This window comes from Magnolia sinica, chromosome 17, assembly GCF_029962835.1.
Source record: "Magnolia sinica isolate HGM2019 chromosome 17, MsV1, whole genome shotgun sequence".
Classification (NCBI taxonomy): domain Eukaryota; kingdom Viridiplantae; phylum Streptophyta; class Magnoliopsida; order Magnoliales; family Magnoliaceae; genus Magnolia; species Magnolia sinica.
The window spans coordinates 1730318-1751529 of record NC_080589.1 but is presented as its reverse complement, the minus strand read 5'-3'; the positions used below and the strand labels follow the sequence as shown (position 1 = coordinate 1751529).

Sequence of the window (21212 nt, the reverse complement as noted above, 5' to 3'; positions counted from 1 at the left end):
CACTGAGTTGATTCAATCTGAGCCAATTCAAGTAGAGGTTCAGGCAAGATCGAACTTGGCTTGAAAGTTTTTCAAGCTCCAAAAACCAGCTCGAATTGGTCTGAATTCAATTTTGAACCGAGGCGATTCGAGCTTTTTCGAGTAGAGTCATTTGAGCTGACCGAGCTAACTCGACTCGTCCATTTATTAATCAGTATGGGCTTGAGCTATGTATGAGAACCTGTCAGCCTAGCCAGAGCATGGGCACAAGAATGGGCCAGGTTTGGGCTTGGTCAGATTGAGCTTTAATAGACAAGCAATTGGTCTGAGAGGCTTGGCCAACCCATTAGCATTCGGGCTTTGATTTTAGGCCCATTACTTGTTGGCTGACAACCATGATCTCCACATGTGGGGCCCATGGTTCAACGATCCAATTTGTTGCTCGGATGGCCCTCACTATGGATAAGGGTTGCTGCATAAATCATCCAGACCCAACGATCATGGCCTTTTTCTAAAAGTTAGTCTGTTAGCTACCGATAACAGAGACATGATCATGTAATCTCTAAGGTTTATAAGATTTCTCTTACGCAAGGTGGATTGATCAACCATGGCCCCAACTTGTGGGGAATCTATGCAACAATAAATTGTACGTTTGTTGATGGGCAGGATACTACAATTCCATCATATATACTCTTTGTGGACCCGACCAGCTGTCGGCTCTTATGACCATCTCTTGGGCCATCTGATAGAGTCAGGCCATGGTGGGCCACAAGTCGAATGCACTAGGAAAGGTCCGGTGATGAACGCATTGGATGTCACAAATAAATCATGGTGGGTCGTACTATAGTGGTTTTTCACCACACTGGGTCCTCAAACTCATCACCTTATGTTGAAACTCTTGTGAGTCTACCTAATGTAGAACGGGTAGTGGATAATTTCATGGCCAAGGTCCAATCGGAGACGGAGATGATCTGAATTGTCAGAACTTTAAAAGGACGTATCTTGCAAACCGAAATGAGTTATCAACGTAAAATATATGATTTTGGGGTACGACGAGCTACTTTAGAATACCACCAGATTGATAGTTGTTTCCTATTTTAATTCTGTTTTTACTATAAATAGTAAGTTTTAATTTGATTATAACTCTTTATCCATTTGGCTTTAAAAGTTGTGCCTAATGTGAAAAGTGCTTAGAATAATTAGGAGAACAGTGTGGTGAACCTAAATAGGACACATACTATTTTTGGCTGAAAACCTTGCACACTAGTAGACATAAGGACCGTCTACTTACTATTTATAGTAAGTTGCGAATTCTAGGAGTTTTAATTGTAGTTTAATTCTGGAATTTCTTTTATTGCTTAGTATCCCTATTTAAAGGGTTGTGAACTCGTTTATTGGATTCATTGATCAATCTTGAATTTTATAGAATTTATTTTCTATTTTATTGTTCTTTTCCTCATGGATTTGAGGAGTTTAAAAAAGTTCCTTGGATTTGGAATAGTTATACCTTTGAGGAAGACGATGCTCAACTTCACATCCTTCCCTGCGTCACTACCACTAAGTCATGAGTAAGGATCCGTCCTAGCGTTGACCTGAAATTAAATTCTAGACTGTTGAATATAAGCCCATAGGTTCCACTTATGCACAATTATTGTTGAATTACATATGTGAGCAAATTCTTCATATCATTTTATACCGTTTCTCTCATTCTTTACAACTTTAAATTTAAATAACAGAAAAATAAAAAGGTTGAATAGAAAATACATAAGTTTTATTTCATTTAAATTCTTCTCTTATTTCGTAATCATTTCTCTCAATCTTCTCTACATTCTTATAAATACGTGAAAGTATGTTCCTGTAAATGCATGGTAAGAGAGAAAAAAACGCATTGAATTAGCCCTTACATTCTCATTTACAAGTCGTTAATGTACAGAGATGCAAAACTTATTGTTGTCAACCTTTGTGAAGGTGTCGTAAAGATGCTAATATCTGAGAATGTAGAGAAGGTATGTTCCAGTGCTAGATACTAATATCTTAGTTATATCAGTTACATAAGGCACATATGTATGAGATTGAAACCGTTCATCTACTATACCTAACTGTGAGTAGTCCATATGTCTGAAATCATAAAAACCAGGTGATCCAGAGCCATGCCACTATTTTATAAGCTTTTCTTTTTTTGATTTTTTGTTGAATGTGAGTTCTTTATGAATTGTTCCTATTCCAAGGTACTTCTGACCAATCAACCCAAATGATTGATTTCTCATGTTGTAGATTGTGGAAGCTGCACGTTGAATTCTAATCTCGAAGGCTTTAGAACCTGAGCCCTCCTTCCACCAACAAATCCATCTCACCATTAGGCATTCTTGCCAAACATAGCATCAAGCCTTGTGTCACCCCATTTGCACACGAGCCACATCCACTAGTGCAGGGAGACAGTTGCATTGCCTTGGCATGTAAGCATTGACACATGTATCATTCTATTATAAGATAATTAACTGACATTCACCTGCCCCTGTTTAGTAGTTTACTACAGTTGAACTATTTCAATTATCTGATCGGTTTGATGCCGCTGGATGAATTAATCTTTTGCGCTGCTTATTGTTTTTGTAACTTATTATCCAGTTGTAATTTTGGAATGACAATAATCTACAATCCATGCCTACTTCTTTGACTGTTGAAGTATTTTCATACTATATTTCGCTGATAATATGGTGCGGTGAATTCTACGAAAATAGATCAAACCGCTATGGAGGCACTATTTCCAAAACGCACAGGGACTCATTTTTTTTGTTGACAGTAATGACAGAGACCGTGTAGTTGAGGCGAGGGATGAACTCCATAGGATGCTGAATGAGGTAAATTTTCTTCAAAAAAGAACCTATTCAATTTATTTGTATACCCATAGGCGAGGGATGAACATTTGTTGACCCTGAAGTTTTACAAATCTATCACAATCCATGCACATATGACTGCCCTTATGTGCAGCATTACAAATCGATCATAATCCACACGTATATGACTGCCATAGTGATGAATGCATGCATTCGGTCCATATTGGCTGTTGCATAAATCCTACATGCATTCTTGTTAAAATCTTACAATTTGAATCTTATGATTCAATTTAAATCTTACAAGCAATCCTGTGGGATGCTTGTATTTCTTGATATCACTTATGGGTCAATGAATAGTTGAGAACTAGCACCTTCTTTCTAATTTTGCCATTTTACTGTGGTTAGGATTGGATTTTAGAATGTTAGGTTTTTTTTTTTTTTTTTTTTTGCACACGCACGCCGTGGGATTTCACCACCATGGGTACTCGAACCTTTGACCCGATGTTGAAACTCCTAGATTTTAGAATGTTAGTTTACTTCTATAGTTCTTTGCCACTTTTATGATGTGGGCATGATAGAATTTCTTGACTCAATTCTTTGCTCTCTCTCTCTCTCTCTCTCTCTCTCTCCTTTTAATCACCTTTTTTGGTCGTGTGGGCATGCTCGAATGTAAGGACTTTAGATCATTTTTATGTTGTTTTACCATTTTATTGATACGGTTATGATTGGATTATATGATTCCAGTCCAATCTCTGCTCTTTTTCTTTTTACCATTTTATGTACATGTGATTGAACTTTATGATTCCGATGCAGTTGTTTGTTCTATTTCCATTTGTATTGTGGATATTATTTTCGAAGTGGGAAGGTTGAAAAGCATAATCTGCATATTCATTTCATGTCTGCCCCAAATTCACAGTTTATACAGAATGAGATTTTTTTTCACTTATCTTAAGTAAGTCTGAAAATTTGTAGTTGTTGGATTTGTTGTTAGATGGTTAGATGTTGATGAAAGGATTTAATTTTATGGTAGGATGATTATGCGGCGCCTAATAACGATGAATATGAAGAAAGAAAGTATATTGTTTTCTTTATAGAAACGTAAGTTAGAGTCTTTTTATATTGGTTTAAAATGCCGTTTCTCTCAATTTTTATTTATATATCTATTTTTAAAATTCAGATATGCAGATTTAAAATTCAGATATGAGACCATTATTATAATTTTTATCAGGGAATATACTGGTAAGAAATACCATTATTATAATTTTTTTAAAAAGGTACTAGCTATGGCTTTTAACCGTAGCACATTATCTAGAAACCGTAGTTGTGGCTAACTTCAGCCTATTCTATGGCTCTCGTTAGACTTTTATCTACAAATATAATCCGCAGCTGTATGGATTTTTAGTTATGGATAATATAGCTATGGATTCAATCGTAGTAATATATTGCTACGGAATATACGGATTATACCGTAGCCATGCATTTTTAGCTACGGCTTTTATTCATAGCTAATAGATTAGATATATCAATTATAAATTAGTTGCTAGTTAGTTACTCTAGACACTTTTAAGATACTTCACTTACTCAATATACATATCAAAGCGGTGCATGTGTGTGTGATCTTATCCATTTATTAGATGGACCAGCTATGCAAAAGCTCTTATATATATATATATATATATATAAAACCCAAATCCAATTAGAAACCTTGAATCTAAAGAGCCCATGAGAATATGAACTCGATCCAACTGGTGCTCTTCAAGAATGAGATCGAGACCTAAGTTGTCTGGTCACCCAATACTATTATAATCAATGTATTAAAAAATAGTTATATAATGATGATCAAGTAAGAGTAATAGTAAGAGCGGGGTGAGAATTATGCACGGGAACATATTGACAAAGGTAGAGGGATACTCACACCATAAATACTCTGGGCTTGTCAAACAACTATTTACTCTAAAAGCTTAAGGGCATGTTTAGATTCACGTATAGTATTGTTTTGCACTGTAAAACTGTATAGACACAGTATTCTAGACACTGTAGCACGGTGCACGTACAGATTGTCGTGCAAAACCACACTGTTTGGTTCTGAGTAAAATTGTATATGTATAAATTGCGAAATTCCGTGTCGACGTTTAGGTCAAGAGGCTTGGACGTGTTGGACATGTAATGTTGAAGTATGTCAAACCACTGTGTTACATCATACAAACGGTTATGTCCGTGGATAAATCAAACACTATATCAGACAGTTTGCAGAAATTACCGTCCACACGCTATGTGGGACCCAGCATGCTAGTGATACAGGACCATACATCAGCAGATCGAGCTGATCTTTCTAGTTTCGCAAAATATGGGCCTATATGAACCAGTGAATGGAAAGATGTTTCAATTGAATAGTATAATAGGCCTTAGGAGGCTTTTAACTGTGGATATCCAATCACTGTAGTTTTCATGTGGCATGGTCCACCTGCAAATGATATCCCTCTCAATTTTATAGGACGGTCCAAATAATGATTTTTAAAATGGAAGAACGGGATGTATAAAATATGATGATCCTGGTGGGGCCCACAGACTGTGGCAGATTCATATTCTTCTTACATCTGGATTTATAGTTGACCTATGAGAAAAAGGACATTCTGTAATTTTAACAAAAGTAAATTTAAGATGTGTACGTCAAGTTCAATTCAGCCATAGAAAACAGACAAAAATAAGATTTAACATATTTGAAAGTCCACGGGATAACTGTTGGAAGCAGAGAGAGACTTTTCCATACAAAATATCTAGTTCTCTGATTTGTTAACCCTGCCCTATGAGATGAGATTTAAAACAATCCAGCCGACTACTACATATATAAGCAACACCCCTATCAGGATATTCAATGTAGCAAAAACATCAGCAAAAAATCGTAATATCTTTTCTCATCTAGCATGGCAGCATCGGAGACGTGTAGTCCATCAACCTTTTCTTCAACTATAGCTGAACCATGAGCACGTGGAGCTTCAAACTCGAATCTCCTAGAAGGTCCCTCATAACGGTAATTGTGCCTTGTGGCCTATGGTAATCATAAAAAAACGAAAGAGAAAAATATAAATCGGTAGGCTGATATGATTTACAAAACATTGAGACAAAAATTTCTAAGACAATTCTTCTTTATCTGGAATTAAGAAGCCTATAACATACCTGAAAATTATCCCAAGCTGTAGTAGCCTCATCGTAGGATTTGTACGACTGATGTCTACATCCTCGGTATTAATCGACCTGCGCATGTGCATCCTCCCACCTATCATACAGGCCTGAAACTCTTCCCATAAAGACGATGTAATATTTCCTCGTATGTTGTTGAAAAAATTAAAAAACAAAGTCAGATAAACATAATATGAACTGACTGTAGCTTCGATAAAGAATCCAGTACATCAAATATGTTAGCATGTATTACAAAATTGTATCGTAATTCAAAGAAGAAGAAATGGAAATTCTTCAAGACAAACATACATTCGTAGTCTCACTTCTAGATTTTTCAATCACCGTTAAATTGACATTCAATTCCATGAAATGATGGAATCTGATATTTTCCTATTGTGACAAGATTTATATGTACACTATTTACGAATATAAGATCCATATAAGTTCAATGATCAAGAGATATATTTTTACACATTCAGAAAATGCAACCGAAAAGCATCATACATCATCAGAGATCTGCACTTCAAAACAAACATATCACCCTAGATTTTTACACATTCAGAATATAGAACAGAAAAGCATCATATATCATCAGAGATCTGCACTTCAAAACAAACATAGCACCCTGGATCTGCACTTAGTCAGTTCTCAGGAAATCCTATTTTATTTAGATAACAGACAGATCAGATTATTGGGCAAGATATATCAAAGATAAGGAGACCATCAGCTAGAAAAGTTTGCGAAAGGACGATAAAGTAGAGTGTTGTGTACTCATCGAGTACCCAAAAAATCCATCCCCAATCCACTTTAAAATATACATAAACAAAATAAAAAAAGAGTTTAGTTGTTTAAAATTTCAAGTGCAGCCAAGGCTGAATTGTTTCAGACAGGGGCATTGTGGTCGAGGAGCTTCTGGACTCACTCCTTCCTCTTCTCATGCCCCATTTGGATGAAAACACCTGCACTGACAATATCTTCTTGCATCAACCGAGCGGTGTGGACCTGGGCCTCATGGCTGAGACCATCAACTTCCTCTAATATGCCTAACAACTTCTGTAGTCGGGTCATAGTTTTTCCTTGTGCCATCGTAATGGCAAGGGTCCTGAAAGCCTCAGTCATTTCGTACATCTTATCACCAATGTGATCACTTGGCTTGCCCCTTTATTATTGGGGCATGCCAGTAGCGGTGCTTTTACTGTTTCTAAACCCAAGAGAAGTCTCCATAGGCCCCTTATTGGCCCTCTTTGACCGTCGTTGTGATCCCTTATTGAGATGATATGCCGCACCACTTTCGTGGTCATCCTCATCATCTGAAGATAGACAAACAGTTTCAGTTTCATTATCATCAGAATCGACTTCATCCCTATGGCGACATCTACCGGAAAGAGGAGATGAGTACGCGGTGTTGGCAAATGCGCCATGAGCACAATCATTTGCAAGTATATTTGTCAAATCATTGTATTTGTTGATGTGTTTTCCACGTACTCTCTCGGCATATGGGTGAGACTGCAAAACCATATCAGTATGTTAGCAAGGCTGAAACTATATCAACATGTTAGCAAGGTTGAAACTATACCAACACCTTTGCATAGAATAAAACCTCACAATAATGTATTAAAGGGGCATTGCAGTTAAGTAAAACACGAATGTTACTTACCACAATGTAGGCATCCCAGACATCATCCGTAGTAACAACCATTTTTAGGTCAGCATCCTAGCCAAATCCACTGGCATTCAGCATATGCTTCACTGCCCAATAAAATCTCTTTAATGTGCAGAGATAGTTAGATATATGTTTATTCTCTAACTAGACCCCACATCTATTAAATATTTCAGTGATGGTTGCCTTATAGGCTTCTGGCTTAAAACCAATGTCACCTTTTCGACCCAGATTAACTTGTTCCACTAATGCATCTCCCATTGCATTATCCATTGGATCGGTCCACTGAATGCGTGCTGACTTCTTACTATTCGTAGTCCTTCGAGTGTGGGCATTCGGACACACCAGTGATAGAGTTTTCTGTATTGTTGTCGAGCCTTTCTTAGCAGGGGTACCAAATATAGTGCTCGGTGATGCCACAGTCTTCTTGGGTGAGCCTGTACATTTTGAGGGGGATACAGTCTCATTCTTATCTCTCCCCACCTTGTACGAGCTCCGTAGAAAATTTATGTTACCTACGCAGCAGTAACAGTCAATGGAAATAACGTCTCATGATCCAACTTAAGACATAATTTACAAGTTAAGGCAGAACTATAAAGATTAAATTAGTGCGAACTGAAATATAATACGACATAAGTGCTGGCATATGTTGAAATCAATGTAAAGTGTAAAAAAGTTAAATGAAACAAACATCTCAAGACCAAATTATCCAAGTCTACAAATCTGCTGTTACACAAACAACACAAAACAGTAACTGAAAAAATAAATAAACGTCGCTGCCGCGTCCGAGGAAGGTTATTATTCCGCATCCTCTCCGCAATCTTATCTCTCTTTTTTACCCATTCCTCTATCACATGGTCTGTCACCGTAGACCTTGCACGCTCTTCATTGGCATCAGTGACATCAATAGGGGACATCGAAATTTCCTAAGAACTATCTCCGCTATCTTCAACTGTTTCAGCAAATCCATCTTGACCAGAAACACGGATGAAGTTGTGTACAACATAGCAAGTTATAATAATTTTAACTTGTGTTTTAAATTTAAACTGTGGTGTTATACGCAGTATAGGAAATTGGCCTTTCAAAAGAACGAAACACCGTTCAATTATTTCCATTTCACAGCTGAGCATGACAATAATTGAATAGTTCTTTCTTATTAGCAGACTTCCTCCCTGTACAAAATTCATTCAAATGATATCGAACACCTTAATAAAGTGCCATAAATCCTGGAGAATGGGCATATCCCGCATCGACAACATAATTTTTTTCTACACAAAGCAATATGTAAATATTAAGCACTAGCTAAATCGCATGCTACATATTTAGATTAAACTGACAAGAGTCATTCTTTACTATGAGGCACAAGGAAACAATCAGGACGACGAGTTAATGGATTTTGCAAACACACAAGCATCGGAGGCAGAACCATCCCAACTCGCTAGCACATATGCGAATTTCATATCAAATGTACAGGTTGCCATTATATTCTGGGACAGAAAACCTTTTCGATTTCGAAAGTTAGCACTTGCTTCTTTCGAAAAATAGACCTGTATGTGGGTGTCATTGAGTGCCCCAATGCAGTCCTACAAGCAACATTCATCTGACTATGTTGATATTAAATAAACAACAATTTAATTATATCATAATTGAAAATTTTCAGCCTATAGTACCTGAAAATAGGGGCTCCACATTGAATTATCAGATATCTCTTTCAGGGTATGTAACCTGAGAAACTTTACATATTACGGATAAAGGTCAATTACAACATCGAGAACTCTATTGATGTGTCGACTCGTGGTTTCTCTAGAATGTGAAGATCGATGACCAATGACACGGTTTTGCACGTTGTGGCCAATAGTATGCAGGAACATGACGACTTATTCCTCTAAACTGCATCTCCTTATATCAGACAGTAAATTCCTATTTCTTAGCAAAGAATATAGCTCGAAGAACTTATCACGACACATTCTTAGCTGTGCAAGTCAGTGTACATCGCTCTTCTTTATGATTTCATTAATAAATCTATTTATATGTATTTGACAATTTCGAGGCAACAACGTCATACAATATCGACGATAATATTCAGCAGCTCTCATAACACATGCAGAGGTTGCAATTGTGGTTAATGCCGCTACTATTTCAGTTTCATTCCAATCACTATTGGAAGACTCTTCCCGACTAGAGTCACTACTATGAGATCCCATGATTGAAATGGGGTACTGACCTGTTACTTTTTCAGGTTACCTTGCTTTTAGAGGTCTAGATATAGCATAATTCGAAATGTACATCAATGCAATAACATAGTTTATATAAAACAAATTACAAGAATTGTACACATAATTTCTTACTTATTAGATATCTATTTCATTGAAGAACATCAAAATCATTCTTAGTCAGACATAACACATGATAGAGTCGATGATAATATATTCATAATAGGAGACAGTAATCGGGCAAGCAACATAAGTAATACCAAATACAAAAGAAAATCAAATTAGTAATAGCTACCACAACTTTAGGATAAAGTAACCAGTAAACCACACACCTGTTGACAGTCTTAAATTGAAAGTACTGATAACTTTGAGGATCAACACAATTGCGAGACTGGACTGCAGGAAAAGGGCTATAATTAGACCTATTTAATGTAGAAATCATGGTTCAATATGGAAGAACGAACATGATCCTGAAGTATGTTTACAAAGATGGAGTATTCATTTGAAAATATATGCAAAAATTATAAACTTCACACAAAAGCTAATTTTTTTAAGTAAACGGTAACATACAATTATCCCAAACAATGCTTTCATATGAAACTTTTAAAATGTGAACAAGGATGATCCTTTACAAATATTCGTAAACTTGATATTGAAATATTACCTCCCCTGTCCTTCAGCAGTCGGGATTCACAGGAAACACTAACAATATTTCAGAAGAAACAGATAAGATGTGTCATTCACTAACATTAGAAGTTTTTCTTATATAGTCATTCTTGATATGGTTATGATTGCAGAACCAGATCATAGCTCCCAGTCCCTTTGACATGCACAAGTCATGTTGCAAAGTCGGGAGGTGAATCCATCTCCCAGATTTTTTGCAGATATGCGGTAATGTCACAGAAGTACAGCAGGATAAAAAATCATTTTTGGATGTATTGCGTGGCTTGCCTGCATCGTAGAATGAGAGGAAAGATGCATGCTACTCCCCTATGAGATACGATTGCAAAAACTTGGGTGTATCGTGGAATATACATTGATAAGGAGGAAGAATATGGAAGGGATAAGATCCATCCCACAAATCAACGGATCATCTCTTCCCCATACATGTAATCACATTTTAAGATCCACACCCTGTAAAGGTAAGTTTGCACAATACCTGGATACAGTGGAATCATTCACAAGATTGCTGTAATAGGCGGCAGGAAGGGTGGAATAAGAGCAACTTCACGGCGACTCGACGATCCAGCCGACTACTGCATAGAGGACCACATAACCATCTCAGAGACGCAACATGCAATACCGCTTTCTCCACTACTCCGATCTCTTGGGTGTAGAATGATCTTCTTTAGCAACAAACCATGAAGACGAAGAGAAAGGGTGATGGAGAGAGTATTTGGGAATGATGGTCCGCAGGAGAAAAAAAGGGCTTTCATTTCTTTTTTCTTCAATGGCGGTGCAGTGCAATGACAGCATTGCACTGCACGTCGCACTATAGATTGACAGGAGTTACGTGTGGAAGCCATAAATCGGTTCGACGACATACTCGGGTCACTCGTGGACGTCCGTTTTGAATTTGAATTCAACTGTTGGATAATGTACTATTTAGGTCAAATTACAGTACAATACCATCTGGGCCCAAAATCTAAACACACCCTAAGTTGTCGGAGTGTGGTGCATCAATGTATACCAATGGACTTTATCACTCTAATAGGTGGGACCCCTAATTGTGGGGCCCACTATGATGTATGTGACTATATTGTGCCATCTATCCATATTAAAAGGCAATTTTAGGGCATGATTACAAAAGTAAAAAAAATTTGAAGCAATTTCAAATTCTAAATGGACCATGGTATAGGAAGCAGTTGAGGTTGACCATTAAAATTTTCTTGTAGGCTATAAAAACTTTAGATTAAGATGATATTTGTGTGGTCTCTTCCTCTAGTTGTTTGTGACTTTATAAACGGGTTGGATGGAAAATAAACATTTTAACGAAATCCATGAAGTTTTTAATGATGGGGATTCAATCATAATTGTTTTCTATAGTGTGGTCTACCTAAGATTTGAGTCGACTTTATTTTTGGGATCTTGCCCAAAAATGAGCTTTCAATATGGTTGGACGGTGTGGATTTAATGCACATACATCAATGTAAGCCCCACAGTCAGGGTTCCCACCCCACTCCAAACATATGCAGTCACTGCTACAGATTTCTTCATTGAAAAAATTAAAAGAGGCCATTGTCTTTGTTGGCCGAATATCATAATGGTAACGACCGTTGCAGTGATTGAACATAGAACCAGTCTTAATCCTACCCGTTGAAACACTACTTTCTTGTGCTGGGAAGATTTTGTCTTTTGGAAGTTCCATTCATTGGGTTTGTAAAAAGGAGAATCCAAAGAAGCTTAATTAGCTCGATGGATGTCGTCAGATCATTGAACGGAGGAACTTTGAGTGATTGACGAAGGGAATGATTTGATACATTGACGGAGTAAAATGATTCCTGCTCATGAGCATAAAAATTGTAGACTTTCATGCATCTAACTCAAAATAAACCGTCCATACAGTAGGGTCCACTTTATATTGAAGATAGTCCAAAAATCATATCAATTAGATGACTCTAACCTCGGATTAATGCCCGTTTGTCTTTTGAATTGTGACATTGACTATTTTCCATTTTAATGGATGTCCAGCGATTTGGCCATCTACGGTCATGGATTTTTTGAAACCATGATCAAACTGTAGCTGGACATAATTTCAACGGTCGATTGATGCAGATGGGTAACACGTATACAATATATATGTGCATGTGTATGGACCATTACATAGTATTCCCTGCGTGTGTACGTTACTTATCACTGCACTCACGTGAAGCTCCTGCTTTGAAAAGCCAAAGGAGTCGCAGGTACGAGGAATCATTCCATCCTTGACCGGAGAACATGTATCCTTGGGTGTGTTAGTGGGTCCTATCATTCGGTGATCCAGACCATTGATTTTATGGGTCCACCGTGTATGTATCATTCCAACCACAAGATATCGGAGAAGCCCAAAAATCAGTCCCATCAAAACGTCAGGTGGGCTTAAATGTAGGGAACAATGTAAGGTCACGGTTAAAATATCTAAATTGACTCAGTGTAGTTCCCCTGAGATTTGAAATGGCTTTATTTTTGGCATGTCCCTTCATCATATCGGGAATCCTATGATGGATGGATTGGATGGCTTGTACACCATGATAGGCCCCACAAAAAATCTGGAAGGTTTTAATGAGTGGGCATCCCCTCCCAACGGTCACCTGTGGTGTGGACCGCGTAAGTTTTGAAATTTCCTGAAATTTGGGTTCAGAGCCAAACATTGGAGGACGAACATGCCTGTCCGAGTGGATGTGATTCGTCCGTGATGGTGGGCCCCATTTTCCTCCACACTACTAACTCAAAGTAGCTAAATAATCCAATACACTTACAGAACATTCAAGCTGTTAGGAACTAATAAGAGATGTGTGTATGATCCACACCATCCATCAATTTCTCCTCGTCATATTCACCATCCAATCCGAAAATCAGGCCAATCTCAAAGTCATGTGGGCCATAAAATAGAAAACATTGTGAAATCATGCCTAGAACCTCTAAACTTGAGTGGTGGCCAAGATCTCACGTGTCACATTATGATACATGCACACGTATGTAGATGTGTACAGATCCCACACACGTGTGAGAGAAAATGACTAGATCTTCGCCCTCCAAATCAGTTTATTTCACTCTCTTCACGTGGGCCACAACATACAAAGTAAACTGACAGCTAATTTTTTTCTGGCCATTCATTTGTTTTGATATACCATGGCCCACCTCGAGTTCGAAGTGGCTTGATTTTTATGCTAGTAGATCTAAGCAGTGATGGAAAGCTCAGATCTCACACGTGCCACATCATTACACATTCACACGCGTGCGGAATTAGCAAACTACTATATAAGAAATCAAAGCCAGTTGTTGCTTGCTTTCACATCTGAAATGCTCTTCTCAGCTGCCTGCCTCAATCTGAACAGACAAGGAGTGGAGGTTACTCTTTAAATACCCACACGTGTCAATCTAATCTCCTTGTTAAGAGTTCTCTAACAACACTAAACTACTTCACATCACATCATCCACGTGTCTTGTTTTCGCACGTGCCAGGTTTCATGTCCATCCATAATGTATCGCTGAATGTGGCCCACCTTGATGTATGCATTGAATATCTACACCATCCATCCATTTTTCCAACTCCTTTCATGGCTTGAACCCAATAACGAAGCAGGTGCAGATCTGAGGTGGACCACACCACGGGAAACAGTGGTGAATGACTGTTAAAAACTTTGTGGGGGCACAAAAGCTCTGGATCAAGCTGATATTTGTGTTTTTCCTTCATCCAGGTCTGCGTGACCTTATCAACGGGTTGGATGGAAAATAATCATTATAGTGGACCTTAAGAAGTTTTTAATGGTGGGAGTTCAATGAGAAATTTTTCCAATGGTGTGGTCCACCTGAGATTTTTATTTGTTTCATTTTTGGGTTTATGCCATAAAACGAGTTGGAAAAACGGATGGACGGTGTAGATATACAATATATACATCGAAGTGGGCCCCACGGTCAGGTTACTATCCACATCTCTGGTTCCGTACGTGCCACACCTATGGATGGATGATCGGGAGCGTGCATCTATTGGTTATTTCTGTGGATGATCATGGTGTGAAAATCATCATGAAGGGATGATCTGGACCATCAAATTTCTCTAGTGACCGTGCGAGCCATTGATTCCACCGAACAATGGTCAAAATAACCCATTTAATCTCATTTCTGGACCATGGCCCACTAATATTAGCACCTGATGGAACAGATGGTTCCGATAATTCATCTTCAGTGAGCTTCATCTAGCAACACATGCTGATGAGCATGAACCCTGACACTCAGCTGTGCACAGAAACTCATCAAAATAAAACACTGACAATCAGCTGCCAAGCTCTAATCATATCTTCTAATAATCAAAATCCATTTCCATGCTGTTTTTTCAAGGCATGATTACACTCGATTTCAACGCTCTGGATAGACCCACCAGATCACTGCCGACCCATGATCTGACCCACCACCAATCTCCAACATATGTACCTTCCAAGCATAGGAATTTCCTTGGGTCCATCTCAAATCCTGGCTTTTGCTTCATTGGTGGGGCCCAGTACACCCAACTTTAATAACATCCTCATGGGTCAAAAGATTCAAATGAAATGAATCCAATGGACAAAGGACACTTCCACCTAAAACCCCACATCTCAACCACTTTTGCCTTTCTTTAAGGTAAATGATCCACTTCACGACTTAGTTGTTGGAAGGTAAATGAGTGCAAATTATTCTTAATATCAAGCCAAAGTAACAACTGAAAGGGACTTGCAATCTTATTAGGTGGGCCCATGTGTCACCTCTGTGGGGCATCCGAGCCATGCAAATGGTGGGCCCCATCATGAAGATCACCTCATGCAAAATTCAGGATGGCCCACTTGTCAATTGGACCACAATAGCGAAATACATGGACATCTAAGGGTCTAACTTAATTAATACAGGTGTGGCCCACCTAATGCACGGATCGGCCTTATTTTCAAGAAGGGTGATCTTTGGGGTGGGACCCAGCTTTTGTATCAGTCACATGCCCTGCACATGTGACATGATGGTACAGCCCGCTGTTGGTAATCAATGATCCTCTTTTAATCCTAGCAATAGATTAGATGTTGTCCCATGGAATGTTTTCAAAATAAAATCATATGAGGCTCTTGAGTTTCTGATCTGGCTGATTTTTGGCCTCATGCTCTAACACTGAAGTGCGAACCTCGTGGACGGGGTGGATCTGATGCACACATCAAGGTGGGCCCCACAGAGGTCTATAATGCTTGATTATTTTCCATATAAGTATTAAATTGGGATTTAATTATGATTAGAACACGTGTAGAGTTGAATATGCAATCAAATGGTCCATGCAATCATGACCTTCCAATGTAGACATATCTTCTACTTTAATTCCTTGATTGGCTTCTCATTTCGGCACTTACATGATTTAATCCCGGATGACATGATACTTGTCTCTTCATCCCTTTCGGCAAGATAGTGATCAAGACGCCCTTTAAGGAGGAGGAAGGTGTACAGTGTCCTCGTGCACTATTTTGTACAATTGGTGGGGATTATTTTGGAGATCTACTTCGTTGATTTGATTGTTCTTGTCATGGATGAGGGAACCATCAAATATCTCCTGGATCTGAGGTTTATGAATCTTGGATCAACCGCTTATGTATAGACGGTTAAGAGAATGATATCTTCATTTTGGGACGTACTGAGTAATTCAGTTAACTCTGTGGGGCCCACCGAGATGTATGTGTCTTATTCATACTATCCATTCATTTTTCTAGCCATTTTAAGGTATGAGCCAAAATTGAAGTGTATCCGAAACTCAACTGGACCACAACACAATAAATAGTTTTATTTTGGAAATTGAAGAGGGAAATGTTAGATCAAGTTGATATTTGTGTTTTACTTTATTCATGTGACCCTATGAATAGGTTAGATGACAAATAAACATTACTGACAGCATTATTTCAAGGTATCTCATTATCCCTACTTAGAGGTGATTTTAGGAATCAAATCAACTGACAAATTCATAGTCTATGTGATTCACTGCCTCCATCTTGTCCAAATGATACAGGATAGATTAAATAGAATTAAATGAAGAGAAAACACAAATATTAGATTAATCAAAGCCTTTAATGGCACCAAAAAGCTATCCGTCGTAGGCATTTAATTCCCATTGCTTCCTTTAGTGTGGCCTACTTGAGACTAGTGTTAGACTCATTTTTATTTCATGCCATAAAATGATATGAAAAAGATGGATAGACGGTACAAATTCAACACACATATAATGATAGAGCCCACACGGTTTCATCTATCTTCACTAAATGTGCTAGGATACACACCAAGTAATGGAATTTCTTAACTCGTGAAATTTACATAGGCCCACCATAATATATTTCTTTGATCTACATTGCCCATCTTTATTTTGGCTTAAGTGGATCATACCATATAAATGAGGATTTAATGAACTATCGTTGAAACCTTCATATAGCAAACTGTCATATTTATTTGTCATCTAACCTATTCATAAGGTTGCAGAGACCTCGATGAAAATAAAACACAAATATCTACATGATCAAGACTTCTGACCATAAGAAGTTTTCAACACCCAATGTCCAATTCCTATTATTTCCTGTAGTGTTACCCACATAAACTTTAGGTCTACCTTATTGCTGGTCTCATACTAACTTGAGTTGCAGACCAAACCGAGCCGAGCTGGCCAGTCAAGCTCGAGGATCGAGCCGAGCCAAGTTCAAGCTGGGTCAGCTAGTGGCCAAGTTGAGTTGAGCTGTGGCAAGCTTTGGTTCCACTCGTGTACAGCTTTGATGCGACAAGTTTATACCATGCACGTAACATATATTTTAATTGATCTGAACCATTCATCAGTCATAAGCCTATAGTGGCTCACAACATTCAACTCCAAAATCCAAAGGTCAGGATCACCTCTGAATCTGAGAGGGCCATTGTTATGTATGGATTTATCAACACTGTTTGTTCGTTTTACCATAAAACTTTAGTATACGAGCTAAAAAACGAGGTAGATCCAAGTTTCAAGTGGAACACATAGTGGGGCTTAAATGCCTGCCATTGAAAACTTCTTGGGAGCCACAGAAGGTTTGGATCAAGCTGATATTTGTGTTTTGACTTCATCCAAGTCCATGTGGCCATGTGAATAGATAGGATAGCAAATAAACATCATGGTGGGCTCTCAACAAGGTTTCAACCGTTTACGTCATTGTCACTGCTACCTTGGATTTTTAAACAAAATAAAATTTATTTGGTTTGTATCCTATATATATATATATATATATATATATATATATATATATATATATATATATATATATATATATATAAGACAATGTCCATAAACCCATACATGTCTCTTGGGGTTGGTTAGGTACCATGGATTCGGGGGATTTGAAATCTCCTAATATATTTGGCACAATAAAGTAATTAGGGTCCAAATCTAAAGAATTTTAGGTGGTTTGAAATCTAGGTGGAAACTTGATTACATCTAAAATCCTTTTAAGAGTTGCCTGTGTGTCGTGTGTCACTAAGCTATTAATCTATTAGGCGCATGGCTCACCAATAAAATCTCCAAACAATTAAATTATCAACTGCATCACTATAATTACTTTAATAGGATAATATGTGTCATCCAAACATTTTCAACGTAAATCAACGATTAAAATTCATTGGTTTCACTCAAATGTGATCATGCGCCTGTGGCCCATCAAAGACTTAGAATTTCATCATTTTCGAGCAAAGTATAGATTTCAACAGGCTTATTATAACTAATATGTCAAACATTACATACTTACACTAATTAAAGATATTAAAGTTAATTTAGTAATTAAATTCAAACCCTTATAAATATATTATGTATAATTACTTCTTCTTTTTTTTATATTAAAGGGGATTCTAAATCAAGGGTGCCAAACAGAATGGAAGGATTTTGAATTTAAGCGTTCCAAATTCACGCATCCAAACAAGCCCTTAAAAGTCCTAACCTATTTTGGGGTAGTACCTAATTTACATCCCATGGTCACAAATTAGACACCTTGAAATTGGGAGGTAATTGGAAGTAATGAAAAGTGCATGTGTCTTTTTTTTTTTTCATTTTTTTGGTAGCTTGTTAGTCCACCCACTGTCAGTTCACACTTCACTGTTAGCCACCCCCACTAGGGATTCAATACCAAGACCTCATTATTGAAACGAGGTATCTTTAACTCAGTCTACCACTTAAGTTATGGATCAGGCTGTAAAATATAAAACTATGTGTTTTGAAATCCATTCATTTTGCTTTTGAGAGGAGTTGATTAATGTGAAATTACTTCTTTTTTTTTCTTTTTTTTTTTTTTTCCGTGTCTCCCTCTTTAGTGATGGTAGAGTCACACAAAGTAACAAATGCATTGCTAAGTTACTAATATATTGTATGCATATATGTGCCGATGATACCTCAAAACAATTCAATTATTAGCCAAATCATTAAAATTATATTAATAGAATGAGTTTTACTATCAAAATACTAGTCACTTAAATATCAGTTAAATATACCATAGTTTAAGGATGTTGGTGACTCATTGGCTTAAGGGCCTCATTTTTTTGTGAAAACATATATTTCAATAGGTTTTTATAATCATTTTATTAAATATTATACACAAAATAAATTTAAAATATTAAAATTAATTTAATTTATTTAATTTGGGTTTCTATAAATATAATTAAAAATTCCATTACATTCAAAGCATCCAACATCTCTTGGATTTTCATACATTTTTCTTTAGCTGCCGTGCATAATTGAGGATTTCAATATAATTGTGGTTGAATTCCAATTACAAGGTGCCAATGAATGGGAGCCGTCCATGTTATGACCAATAAGGTCCTCCATAGGAAACTCTACTGAAGGAATGATTTTTATCTTCACCACCCGGAGATGGATTTTGAAAGAGCACGCTCTCAACTCTAAAATTCAAAGGATATAATATGGACGATTCCCATTCATTCAAAGCATCACATCTCTTGGATTTCCATACATTCTTCTTAAGCTGTTGTGCATAATTGAGGATTCCAATATAATTGTGGTTGAATTCCAATTACAAGGTGCCAATGAATGGGAACAGTCCATGTTGTAACCAATAAGGTCTTCCGTAGGATACTCTGCTAAAGGAATGATTTTTATCTTCACCACTTGGAGATGGATTTTGAAAAAGGATATAACATGGACGGTTCCCATTCATTCAAAGCACCTAACATCTCTTAGATTTCCATACATTCTTCTTAAGCTGCATTGCATAATTGAGGATTCCAATATAATTGTGGTTGAATTCCAATTACAAGGTGCCAATGAATGGGAACTGTCCATGTTGTGAGCAATAAGGTCTCTTTAGGAAACTCTACCGAAGGAATGATTTTTATCTTCACCACCCAGAGATAGATTTTGAAAAAGCGAGCACTCAAACTCTAAAATTCAAAGGATATAACATAGACGGTTCCCATTCACTTAAATCATCCAACATCTCTTGAATTTTCATACATTCTTCTTAAGCTGCCGTGCATAATCGAAGATTCAATATAATTGTGGTTGAATTCCAATTACAAGGTGACAATGAATGGGAACCGTACATGTTGTGACCAATAAGGTCTTCCTTAGGGAACTCTACTGAAGGAATGATTTTTATCTCCACCACCTGGAGATGGATTTTGAGATAGCACGCACTCAACTCTATAATTCAAAGGATGTAATCATCTATGAAGCATGCTTATAAGAAAATAAACATTTATGGTAGTGGCCAGAATGGACGGTTCAAATCATCTCATCACACAGCATGTGGGGCCAAGCAGGTGGCTGGACCCTGAGCCGCGACGAAGGCAAAACTAACTCGAAACAAGAGTTCGCTAGGCACTGTGATCGAGTCCCGATTCGAAATCACGACCATCTATTGGCCCATGGGACCCAATGTGGCAATATCCTGATGATCTGAACCGTCCACATATTGTGTTATGGGCTACAGAAATATGGACGTAAGTTATCTGATCACTGGTAACTGTATCTTACTCAAAACTAAAATTTTCAATGGATCAGCATCAACTCAAAAGATCTGTTGCATTGATCATCATTTCAACATGATTATTGGAACACTGCACATTTAAAATACCACGAAGAAGATGAACGGTTCCGATTGATTGAACATTGGGGGCCCATCGAGGAGAGATGCTGATGATGCTGTTGCGGCAGGAAGCGGACTGCGTCCTGCCTCTGCCTCAACGGACTCGGACCAGGAAGGGGCTCTGTGGGATCTACAGTGATGTATTATATTTCATCCATGCCGTCTATCCAATTTAATAGATGATTCTAGGACATAAGCCCAAAAATGAGGAAGATAAAATTCTCAAGTAGACCACACCACAAGAAGCAGTGGTGATAATAACTTGGATCGTTGAAACCCTCCTGTGGTCCACCGTGATGTTTATTTTCCATCCAACATATTAATAAGATCACATGCTCCTGGATGAAGGGAAAACACAAATATCAGCTTGATCAAAACTTCTGCTGCTCCCAAGAAGTTTTTAATGGTGGGACTTCAATTCCAACTGTGTGGTCCATTTGATCTTGGATCTGCCAGATTTTTGGGATACCGTCCTAAAATAATCTGGTAAAATATATGAACGTCGTGGATAAAATAAATATATCACAGTGGGCCC

The 21212-nt window shown here is 37.7% G+C and overlaps 1 protein-coding gene and 1 long non-coding RNA gene across 2 annotated transcripts in view; one reads left to right on the top strand and one right to left on the bottom strand.

Annotated features, from left to right (window-relative positions):
• Window positions 1–21212, bottom strand: part of LOC131231970 (pentatricopeptide repeat-containing protein At2g32630-like) — a 29843-nt gene that overhangs the window by 4320 nt on the left and 4311 nt on the right. The window lies entirely within an intron of this gene.
• On the top strand, window positions 1074–3936 carry LOC131231973 (uncharacterized). The gene is made up of 3 exons (XR_009164584.1): window positions 1074–1547; window positions 2254–2837; window positions 3844–3936. It is a non-coding gene; the product is annotated as an uncharacterized LOC131231973 (long non-coding RNA).